Source organism: Magnolia sinica, chromosome 7 (assembly GCF_029962835.1).
Source record: "Magnolia sinica isolate HGM2019 chromosome 7, MsV1, whole genome shotgun sequence".
Classification (NCBI taxonomy): Eukaryota; Viridiplantae; Streptophyta; class Magnoliopsida; order Magnoliales; family Magnoliaceae; genus Magnolia; species Magnolia sinica.
In genome coordinates this window covers 95,598,829-95,611,662 of record NC_080579.1, presented here as the reverse complement: position 1 = coordinate 95,611,662, position 12,834 = coordinate 95,598,829, and positions in this window count along the sequence as shown.

The window sequence follows — 12,834 nt, the reverse complement described above, 5'->3', positions numbered from 1 at the left end:
TCCAACACTTAAGTAGACCGTGCCATAGCTCAAAGCTGTAGACTGAGTGAAAGATAACTCCTTTCAACGCTAAGGTCTTGGTATCAATTCCATAGTGGAGGTGGCCAACAGTGGAGTGTGAACTGACAGTGGGTGTACTAACAAGTTAACCATTCACCCGTTCATCTATTTTTCTATATAATTTTAGGGGTTGGGCCCAAAATTGAAGCATATCCAAAGCTCAAGTGGACCACACCACAGGAAACAATTGGAATAATGATTTTTGAAACCTTTGTACGGTCACGATCATATTTATTTATCATCCAACCTGTTCATAAGATCACATAGACATGGATGAAGGGAAAACACAAATATCATCCCTCAAAAAATTTTCAATAGTAGATATTGAATTCACATTGTTTCCTATTGTGTGATCTACTTGAGTTTTGGATATGCTTCATTTTTGGATTCAAGCACTAAAATTATCTGGTAAAATAGATGGACGGAGTGGATAAAATACATATATCACGGTGGGCCCCACAGAGTTTACTCAGTATCCTCCAAGGGTACTAAGTTACTTAGTACTCAATCCGCTTCCACGCATGGACGCACCACAACTGGGGTGACATGCACCAAACTCGGAAACCAGGCTCACGAAATTTTCGATCGCCGAATCCGGTGCCAACAGCCTCTGTAGTACCTCATTCTTGGCTTCCAATGCCCATACATCAGATTCCGATCCTGAGATCTTTCAAGGAGGATTTTCAACGTACATTTGTTTCATAACAAGCATAACTACAAGTTTACCCAAATCACAAAGTCAACATCATCATCACATATCCACTAATATAAACAGTTGAATACAGTGCTAAATGGAAAATACATATATCAAAAATCAAAGTTCTGAAAGATAGCTGTACGCTTAAAGCTCAACGCTGCTGCAACCTAACGCCACCTGCATGCATCTTTCATGCATAAGCTTATATAAAGCTTAGAGGGTGGTATAAGTGTGTGCGATGCACGTGCCAAGCATATAGATATCAGAGTAAGCGGAAATACTAGCAATCCATAAATCGTACAATATCAGAGTAATGCGGAGGTATAGTAAAACAAAATCTTATACTGAGGATACAATGCAATACGCAAATCCTGATAAGTCCATAAATACCATCAAGATCATCTAAGTCATATAAATGCAGAAATATAACAACCCAAAATGTCATATGCCATAGATGTAGTATGCAATATATGGTGCGAATGAAATAACCAAGTTGGAGTGTAAAATCGGGATGATAGTACGTAGTATCGTAGGCTATAGGGTCCATCATAAGGGACTTCTATCCAAACCAGTCTCATACCTAAATTTGGATAGTCAGACTCAATGTGGTAGACTCCTGATTTCAGGTTAGTCGCGCGCCTAACCGAAATTCTGGTCATTGGAAAGGTACACATATCAAATTAGTTGCGCACCACCAGTCCAAATGGATAATAAATGAATGAATGAATGAATGAGTAAGATGTTAAGTATACAAATCCTGCTCAATAAATTCACATATTAACACTGTATATCTCTAAGATCATCACCGGGGTCTAGTATACTCTACACGCGATCGCCGCTCACTGGACGCGCAATCATGTAAGTGGAAGAGACTTCACTATCCGCCTTACCAATAGTCAGGCAATATCTACCCAGCACATTGATAGCAGACCTATTTACAAGCTGGTCAAACTCAGCCTAGCTATGCCCCCACCCTCGGGCGGGTAAGGCCACACCCATTTCCAACCGACCACGACACAGTAAGAGACGCGGCCTACTGGTATTTAGCACTCAGGGAATCATGTATCCACTCAGTATAAACGTTGAAAAGTCTCCTAGCCACGAAAGTTTAAAGATTTTCACCCAGGGATATCTATGGCGCCCCGATGCTAGTAACAGATTTTCGGTGTCCGATCTGGCCATCAACGACATGCTTGTGGAGGCTATGGCCCTGATGTCGTTAGGGCGTATAGTAATCACAACACACAATGCAAGATGCATGAGTCATACAATCGAGTCATGCATCAATCCTGCGCATACCGTGCGCTCATGTGAGACAATCTCTTCCTATCAGGGGGTTTCGTAACAACCTACCCAATGACATGTGCAATGGTCAACCATATCTGATAACAAACATGCAGATGATGCGTATGGGCATGTATCATGATGCTATGCTGTCACATACTCATAATCGGTATCGATAACCGGCATCGATAATCGGCCTAACAAAGGGCCTAAGGGAAGGTCACAATGTGAACATTTAACCATCATTGCTCATCAATGTGGACATTTAGAGGTGTGCAAGATGGACCCGGTCCGGCGAATCCGACCCAATTAGCCCCAATTCGAATAGAACCGATGGCCTGGATCGGTTAGGATCGGGTAGGAGCGAGTAGATCCGAATGGTATTTGGGTCGGATTCAGGTAAGTATTAAATTGAACTGAACAGAAATCCGATCCGTTTGGATCCGACGGCGTGAAAGCCTCGAGAATAGGATCATACCCTCGATGTTGTTGTACTCGAGGAGAGAGATGTACGCACCCATGTCCGCAATGTTCTTTACCTAGATCATCACAGCCATGTCGACTTCCGGGTACTTGGCTTCGTACATCCGGCACTCTAAATTAGGTCCGTTGATCGCCATTGATGAACGGCGGGGATGATGCTGGAGCTTCTTCTAGGTATTTCTTCTCCTCCTTTGGATTCTTGCGTTGAATTTGTTTGGAATGTTGGGATATGGAGCTCCTCTGCTCTCTTGAGATGAAGGTAGGAGTCTGCTTTTCGAGAAGAAGATGACTCTGTAGCTGTATGAATACGTTTCAGTGATCTAAGTTGTTTGTTTGATAGGGTCTGCCTCAAAAATCATCATTGTTGAAAGATCTCAACATCAAGAAGATGGCCGCCTAAAGTGACGGACTTTATGCGCTTTTTACCACGTCACTACCACTCGCCTTCTCAGACTAACGTAAGCGCCACGCGTATTTTAACATTTTGGAGGAGAAATAGAGTTTGAAAAAGAGGAAAGTGTAAGTGAAGGAGAGGATATGGATGATTCTCGACCACTCAAATTGGTGGATTTGAAATAAATTAATGGGTGATTTCGTCGGTCCCAAAAGCACATTAGAAAAAACTTTCAAATCTGGACAGGTGGCCCTTGGAAAGCTCGAGTTCTCATAGCGTTGCTGAATAGTTGTTTGCACTTTTTGGTAAACAAACATGTGTTCTTTTCCTTCTAATCAATGGTTGTGGATCACCCCTTTTACTCCACTATGTGTTGATCTGGACTATTATTTTGGTAGGTCTTACCATATAATACCTATTTTAGGAAAATCACTAAATTTTTCTTTAAAATACACTCAACCGTTCATTGCGTAGTACCACAAGGAGCAAGCTATAGTCTAAGATTGACGGCCATTGGATGATCCTAACCCTTTGAATGGGGCCAATTTTTTACAACCGTTCGTTGTTCTTGAACTATATATCACACCGCATGGTTAGAACCATCAAACTACTACTTTGGAACCACACCAGTCAGACTCAAATCGGATCATGCAACGTAAAGTTAGGATCGGTCCGGGTCTGGTGACCCAGACTCGGTCCCGAATCGGATCGGATTCGGGTTAGGGTATTCAAATTTCAGATTGGATCGAGTTGAGCCCAATCCGATCTGACTCGGACCGATGCCTAGCTCTATGAACATTTAACCAACATCGCTCCCAATGAGTAACCCTCATAGGACCAAACATATAGTGGGCCCATGGCCTCACACAAAGGCCTCATGCACAACATAATAGGCCGCATTACATAGGATTTATATACATCACATTGGGCCTTACTCATGGGCCTCAAATACATCATATCAGGCCTCATACCTGGGCCACAATTACATCATAGTGGACCTTGCCAAATGGGCCTCATATAAATCATAATGGGGCCACATCACATGGGCCACATACATCACAATGTGCCGCATCACATGAGCCTTACACATCGCAATGGGCCGCATCTCATAGGCCTAATACACATCACATGGGCCTATATACACCAGATGGACTACGTCTCATGGGCCACAACCCATGGGACCCAAACACATCGCAATGGGCCTCTCATACGGGTCCAATATGCATCACATCAAGGTGGGCCTTAATGGATGGGCCACAAATACGTCACATTGGGCCTCATATACATCAAGTGGGCCGCATCAATGGGTCGCGCCAATGGGCCTCATATACATCAAGATAGGCCGCAACACATGGGCCTTATATACATCAAGATGGGCTGCAACAACGGGCCTCATATACATCAAGGTGTGGGTCCCACCGTCCAACCATTTGGACAGTGGATGGACAGTGTGGATATCACACATACCTCGTGATTAGATCCACAGAACTTGGGATGTCAATTCAGTAGCTATATATATATACACACACACACGTTTATATTCCATCTCATCCGTTAATAAGGTCACAAATACCTAAATTAAGATATTAAAAATAAATAAATTTTATATAAATCCAAAACTTCTCTGACCAAAAAGTGTTTCAATGGTAGACTTTCAATCCCCTGCTGATTCTTGTAGTGTGGACCACTTGAGTTTCATGCACGGCTGATTTTTGGCGTACCCCAATAATTAAAGGGAGCCCATGAAATGGATGGTGTTGATGTTCAACACGTATCATGGTGGGACCTGAGGTGGGGCCCACTTACCTTGCCCATTCCAAGTAGCAGGACGCTACTTGCGGACGCTAGCAACAACAGCCTTTGTATATTATTTTTATTATTATTATTTTTTATTTTTAAAAGGATTTTCATAGGTGGGGCCCACATCAGGGCGATCCAATCCTCCTACTGGGTTCCCAGGCTCGGGACAAGTCCAATAGCCCAATATTGGGTATGTTTCGACGCACAGAAACATCATAACGGACCTTAACAATTTATCATTATTAAAATAATATTTTTGATGGTGTGGCCTACCAGAGATTTGGATTGGCTCCATTTTTTTGGCCCAACGCCTAAAATGAGCTGGGGAATGGGATAGACGGTGGAGATATAATATACATTTAGGTGGGGTCCCACTTCAAGCAAAAAAGGATGGACAGTGTGAATGCAATAGTGTTTACATAAGGATTCCACCGTCCAGAGACTGGACAGTGGACGGTGTGTATATGAAATACATACATAAGGTGGGTTCCACCATCCAGGGGGTTCCATCGTCCCTGCCTGGACGGTGGACAGCATGATAGATGTATGCTACAAGTGGGGTCCACGTACACATGGACGATGTGAATAAAATGCATAGATTAGGTGGGGTCCGCGTCAATGTGGCCCACCCAAGTTCGGCATGAAAATTGATATTTATATTTTCCTATGGCTTGGGCAACAAGGCAGTCCAGCTGCTGGACGGTGAGCACCCCACTGCTTGGACCACATGTGGTCCCACTTGACAGCATGGATCATCCATCAAGGTGGGCCATCATCCATGGAAAAGGAGAGAGAGAGAGAGAGAGAGAGAGAGAGAGAGATGCGTGAAGGGGAGGGACCCCGCCACTATAGGCCCTCCCTACACTCAATACAAAGCATACATCAAGTGGGTCCCACCATAAGTGGGCCCACAAATAGAAATTAACAGAGAAATTTTCAAGATCACCCACTGATTCCTCTTCTTCTAAGCTTCATGGACTCCTTGGCTCATTGTCTTTAACTTTGATGAAAGTTAATGTAGGTTGGAAGGCTAGGATGGGAAATCTTAGGATAGGAAGTGGGCCACACTAGGCTCCTCTCTTTTCTCTCCTTAGCTTGGACATTTCTCTCCTTGAGAATTGCATGAAATGGAGTGAGAAATGAGAGAGAGAGAGAGAGAGAGTGGAGTGATGTAAGGGAGAGGGATGGGTGTCAGATGGATTAAATCTCAGGTGCACCACACCAAGTAAAAACAGCTCTAATTGAGTCCACCATTAAAAACCTCCAAAGGCCCATTATAATTGTTATTTGACATCTAACTTGTTGATTAGGTCATACTGACTTGGATGAAGGGAAAATATTTATTTCAGCTTGATCCAAAACTTTTATGACCTCCAAAAAGTTTTAATGGTGGGTGTTCAATCAACACTTTGTGGTCCACTTGAGATTTGGATCAAAATCATTTTTGAGATCATACCATAAAATGATATGTAAGAATGGGTGGACAGCATGGATGAAACATACACATTATGGTGGGGCCCACAGAGCACCGATCACTAGCCATGGGCCAGTAGCAGGGTGAATAGCCGATCCGTTTCCCAACTGGGGGTGGTATTGCCAGATCCGCGTCTCAAAATATATCCTATCACGTGTACGGTGAGTAAATGGCCGTACCCCGAAACCACGTGATCCGCGTCACAAAATATATCCTATCACATGTAGTGTAAGTAAATGGCCGTACATTTTCGGACGCGGATTCCTACCTATGCCTTTTCCGGGAAGTTCGTGCGGTGCGTTGCTCGTGAGCCACTGTAACAATTGTAATAAATTCACACCGGACATCTGTTTGATATATAATTTTTAGTTTATGCGACAAAAGATGAGGTTATCAGAGTAGCCCACACGCAAAGAAAAAACCGTGGAAAGAGTTTACTCACGTTAAAACCTTCCCTTCTCTCTATTGACGTTTATGTGTCATCCAAACAGTTTATAAGGTCATTCTCCGTGTGATGAAGTGAATACACCATACATTTGGTCCGACTTGAAACTGTGTGGCCATATGAATGTTTCAAACGGTGGTTATTGAATCACTATTGTTTCCTCCAGCACGGCTAACTTAAGTTTTGAATCTATCAAGTTTTAAAATGATCTCTCCAAATGAATGTTCATCGTGGATTTATCATAAACATCACAGTAGCCCCACCTAGCTAGCATTGTGCAAGAACTTCCAGGGAAAGGCTTTGGCATGACATTTTTGCACCACAATGGTGTGGATTAGGTGAGACCCAGACCCACTCAAGACGGTGTGGCCCTTACCATGGTATATATGTATTCTCCAGCGACGTCATCCATCCTTTTTACCAGGATCATTTAGAGCACTATCACAAAAAATGAGGGAGATCCAATTATCAGGTGGACCATTAATAAGAAAAAATGATGATTGGCCACTAATTATGCGCCTTAAAAGTTTTGAATCAAGGCTATATTTGTTTTTATCCTTCGTCCAGGCTTAAGTGAATTTATTAAGATTAGATGTCAAATAAATAAAGTCTCAAGAAGTTTTTAATGGCAGAGTGTTCAATAAATGGTCCACCTAATAATTAGATCTGCTTTATTCTTGGGATGATATACTAAAATGATTTTTAAAAGCGGATGTACAGGGTGGATACAAAATAAATATATCAAAGTGGGCCCTTACGGTAAGGCACTATCTTGGGTGAGGCCTGGGTCTCACTTAATAGACTCCCCGCACAAGCAGACGGATTTCCGGCAAAAGCCTTTCCAGGAAGGTCCTGTGAAAAGATGTTGGGTGGAGCCTACTGCAATGTATGTGAGAAATCCATGCCGTCTATCCATTATGTGAGTTCATTTTAGGACATGAAATAAAAAATTAGGTCGATAAAAAACTCAATTAGGTCATGCAAGAGGAAATTTTGGAAAAAGAAATTCTACCATTGAAACCTTCTTGGGCTCCCCAGTGATGTTTATATGCTATCTAAACCGTTTACAAGGTCATTCCCAATGGGATGAAGTGAAAACACTAAGGATAGCCTGATCCAAAACTTTTATGGCCATAAGAATATGCTTCATTGATGCCCACTAAATGCCAACTATTTCCTCTCGTGTGGCCCAACTGAGTGTTTGATATACCTTAGTTTTGGTCACATGTCCTAAAATGATCTCTCAAAATGAATGGACGGGATTGATTTATCACAAACATCATGATGGGCCCCACCTAGCATCCCGGAGAGGAACTTCTTACAAAAGCCTTTAACAGGAAATCCGTTTCCAGCTGGGTTGGTGGTGCGTGGTTCACCAGCCAATCCGCTTCCCACCAGCTATTCACGTAATCATCTCTCGTCAGAAGCAATGGATATTTCTTTATTTATTCCCTTTCTCGTTTTTCATTTTCCACCCCTTTCTTATCTCGTAAGAGATATCATAATCAGGAAACGTCTGATTAGATAAAGTAAAATAAATGCGTGTTGGTAGTACGTAGATGTGCTATCTTAGCCACGTGCAACCATATACATATGCATGTATGAGTTCCCCATGCAGAAGCTTATGCATGCATTTATGGGTGTCTCACATCCAAAAACTCATTTCAACAATGATGTATGGGTGCACTAAAGTGTGAGGTTGCTTCATCCACACGTGAGAACAGGCAGAAAGTGGAATACGTGTGTGAGATATGAGCTTTCCTTAAGGCAGCAAATAATGCTAAGATCTTCTGCATTAAGTGGGCCACATTGAACAAAGTAAATTGATGGTTTTGTTTTTCAGCCATTCGTTTGTATTATATGCTATGGCCCACATGAGATAAATGGGCTATTTTTATGAGAAGAAGATCTAAATAGTGTATTTCACTTAATGAGAAGTTTGAATCACATAGACGTGTGTTCATATTTGCACATGTCAAAGTAGTTGAATGTGTTGGGATCCCACACGTGTGTTGGAATTATCAAACCTCCTAAAATGTGGACATTTTGTGGAAGGTCATGTTATAGGTTATGCATGACTTTTCCTTGATGTGGTCTTTATTCACGCATGTATGTTTGTCTATATGTGTCCATATAGCTCCCGTTTTGCCCATGTCATTGGTTTGCCGAGTGAATATACGCCATAAAAAACATCTGAACTTATTCTTCTCTCTCTCTCTCTCTCTCTCTCTCTCTCTCTCTCTCTCATAAGAGATAGTCTCAACTATCAAATAATGCATATAACTATAGTTTGAGGGATACAAATGTTGTAAAATTACTATAGTAGAAGCATATTGTTCATCTTTATCTTTTAGAATTTAATTATTTTGCACCATAATTTGGATCATATGAATTTTCAGATATCATTTAAGATAAATTAATTATTTCTATATAAAAAATTATATGATATATAAAATTGCTGGTGACTAGAGCTCTTTCAATGATCTAAATTCTTTTGTATTTATGGATATTGGTCAAAAGCAACCGTTAAGATTACTTTCTTACTATGGCTAGTCTGGTGTAGCACCTTAAACCACAACGGCTGTGATCGTTCAACCATCTCTTCATGTGGGCCCCAATGGGACTACGAATTGTGCAACATAAGCAAAGAGAACTACTCTACGTATGTAGGGATGCGTGCGTGCATGCATGCATGTGATCTTCTGTTTATAAGAAATAGAGATTTTCTATTCCTTGTAATTATGTGATTGGTCCTTCTCATTACTAATGACATCAGTCTAATTGAATGTAGTAATACATATGCCATCAATGATAACGTGGCCCAATAAAAATATAAGAAATAAAATTCTTGCTTGAAATAAATAGAGAATTATCCGGACTCTATTCAAGTTTTTACCTCGTTTTCATGTAAAAATTATATGCATTAGCAGCGGGATGCATGCATGGTTATGCCATGTATATCAATTAAGACATGATCATATACGTGGCATTGTTAAGGTTTTGGGTCTAGATCAAGCCTACAGTGCCGTTATCGGTTTGCTCAGGTCGGCTGTTGACGGGTCTGGGTCCTTTTGGGTCAAGATCAGTGACCTTGACGGTTAGATTTGATGGCTAGATCGTGAATCTCACATTGGCCAAATATCTTTCTAACAGGAACAACCTGATTATTAACTATCAAAATTTTGCACTTTCCCATTCCATACGAAATTTTATTGTATTTTTCTTAACCAGTTATCTGGAAGCCACGAATCCAATGTCTAAAATCATATCTTTGAGAAGATTATATTATCTTGGTCTATCCAACGAAGGGTCCATTGGATCACCGTCACCAAGACACAATATTATAAACCAGGACTACAATATTATATGAGTAGGCCTTCGTTTTTTTTCTTTTTTATTTTTATGTGGTATCCCTCACGTTGGAGACAGTAGATAGGGTTTTGATAGGATGTATGGTCACCTCACGGTTACATGTGGGGCCTCATCCCAACCATAGGTTTGCATACGCGTGATTGATCTGGACCATTCAGTAGGTAGGGCACAATGTGAACATGCTATATGCCTTTAAAAAAAATGGAAAGTATGCATTGATTTTGAACAGTTCGAGATTTTTCTAACTGCTGAATTTTCTCATACAAACGTAATATTTAGTGAAGGGCATGTTGAAGGGTTCACTACCTCATGAATGGTCACATGCGTGCTACTCAAATGTGGGAACGAGGCACTGCATGGTACGCCCCATAAAATAAACGATGGGTGAAAAAATAAATAAATAAATAAATAAAATTGGAAGCAAGAACAAGTGAGAATAAACAAGAAACCGTGAAAATGATTGATGAGGGCCATGGGACGACCACAAAATCCATATTGTATGCAAGTGTTTATACATGTACATATACATATATATGTACACGGAAAAATGCTGCAACCGTTTTCACCACAGTTGTACTGCAAATGATTGATGACGGTCTAGGGGACCAAGTCCTTTAAATCCATAACTTAGGTAGGCCACATCATAGGGAACACTTGAGAGGACACACTTCCCCTTCCAAGTGTTCCTGCGCTCATGTTGCTGAACAGAGTCATGGAGCCAAATATGCATGGGATGGTGTTCATGATGGTTAGAGTGAATGTCATAAAGATATCATGGTAGATGTAAAACTCAATTACATGCTAATTATAAGAAAGATTAGGGGTGCACACAAAACTGGTAAAACTGGTAAACCGAATTGGAACCAACCAGACCACACGGTTTGATCCGGTTTTGAAGTACACCGATTCCGGTTCCCGTTCCAAAAATTAAAGAATCAGTTAGTTTGATACGATTCTTGATTTGGGGTTCTGCATGACCAAATCGGACCGTAGAACCGAACCCTGAAACCAAACCTGGAACCAGACCCCTTGGTTAATAAATATTTTAATTTTAATTTTTAAAAAAACATAATATATATATACACACACACATATACCATCCATTAAATGGATCACAACACGATTATACATCAGCAACAAAATTATTTTGGGAACACAAAAGGGTCATAAAAATAAACCATGACAAAATTATTCTCTACAAAAATTTCTAGTAGAGGTATTGGGGCTGGATAATAATAATAATAATAAACCATGCAATTGGGCTAAACCGGTTTTTACGGTCCGATTTCAATTCAGCTTTAGAGAACCAACGGTCCAGTTCTGATATCGGTTCTAGTTTTCCTAGAACTTATGAGGAACCATTGGGAACGGTTCGGTTCTAGGGTGAAACCAATTCAGCTTTAGAGAACCAACGGTCCAGTTCTGATTTCGGTTCTAGTTTTCCTAGAACTCATGAGGAACCATTGGGAACGGTTCAGTTCCAGCTGTTTCACCCTAGAACCGAACCGAGCTGAACTGGACCGTGTGCACCCCTAGTAAAAATACTTGCACTAGATCATGACCTATGCATATACTTGCATGTATGTATTTATATATGAGTGTATATTTGTCTTTTGTATATTATATACTAGGGTATGACACGTGTGATGGTTGGGTTGTGGTGCTTGTCATATGGAACAGTGTAAGTGGAATGTCTACCGTTAGTTTGATTGTGGGTCACCTTATGGTGTATCTTTCATCAAACTTGCTAATTAGTACTTTTAACTTGTTAGAATGAATCAGTGGGAAGCTATTACTTAATAATAATAATAATAATAATAATAAAACTCATCAGGATGAAGAGAAATCAAATTAAGAGTTTTAGGAAACTCAAGTCATGAGACACACCATGTGAACCATGTGAACTTAATGGTTTTGAAAGTAATTTTACATTGTTCTCATTGCTCTAATCCGTATGAATATTTTAACACATTGATACTTTGAATGTAAGATTCAAATGACGTTCTTACTTGATGGATGGAGTGGATTATAAATATACAACAAAGCGTTGCACGATCTCCTCTTCATGCATGCTAGGCGAGGAGAAGACATAGAAGTCGCTCTCACCTACCGTATTTAAAAATTTAAAAAAAAAATTGAAAAAAAAAAAAAAAAAAAGTGAAGAAAGTGGGAGTTGAATCTCAACCGTTGAGTGAAATCTTAGCGGCACATTGTTAAGTATGCACATTTTTAAATTCTTAAAATGCCAGTGATTTTATTTAAATTAATTTTTAATATCGTTGAAACACGCAAAGTTACTTGTGGTTAAAAACTAATTTCAAGAGAAAATGTGGCCCCACCCTAATTCATGCATGATATTCAAGCTGACCATAAGATGTGTCCCATCATGTTAAGCTAGTGGTGGACCACAGCACAGTTAAACAGTTGGGAGGGGATTCTACCCTTAGATCTGCACAGGTGAGATCACCTGAGCTTTTGCCCGACCCATTTACCGAGCCCTGATGCAACGTATGGCCCAGAAGGAAGCGGATTGGTTGATGTATCACACACCACCAACTTGGCTGGTGTGTTGACGTCACCAAGTTCTGTGGGTCCCATATTAAGGTATAAGTTATATCCAAACCATTCGTCCACTTGGCGAGCTCGTCGTAAGGCTTGAGCTGAAAATAAAGATAGATATAAAAGTCAAGTGAGGCCACACTGTAAAAAGCAGTGGGGGATTGAACGTCTACCATTGAAACTTTTTTGGGGTCACAGAAATTTTGGATGTTTTTCCTCTCCATCTAGGTCAATGTGACCTAACGAATACATTGGATGTAAAATAA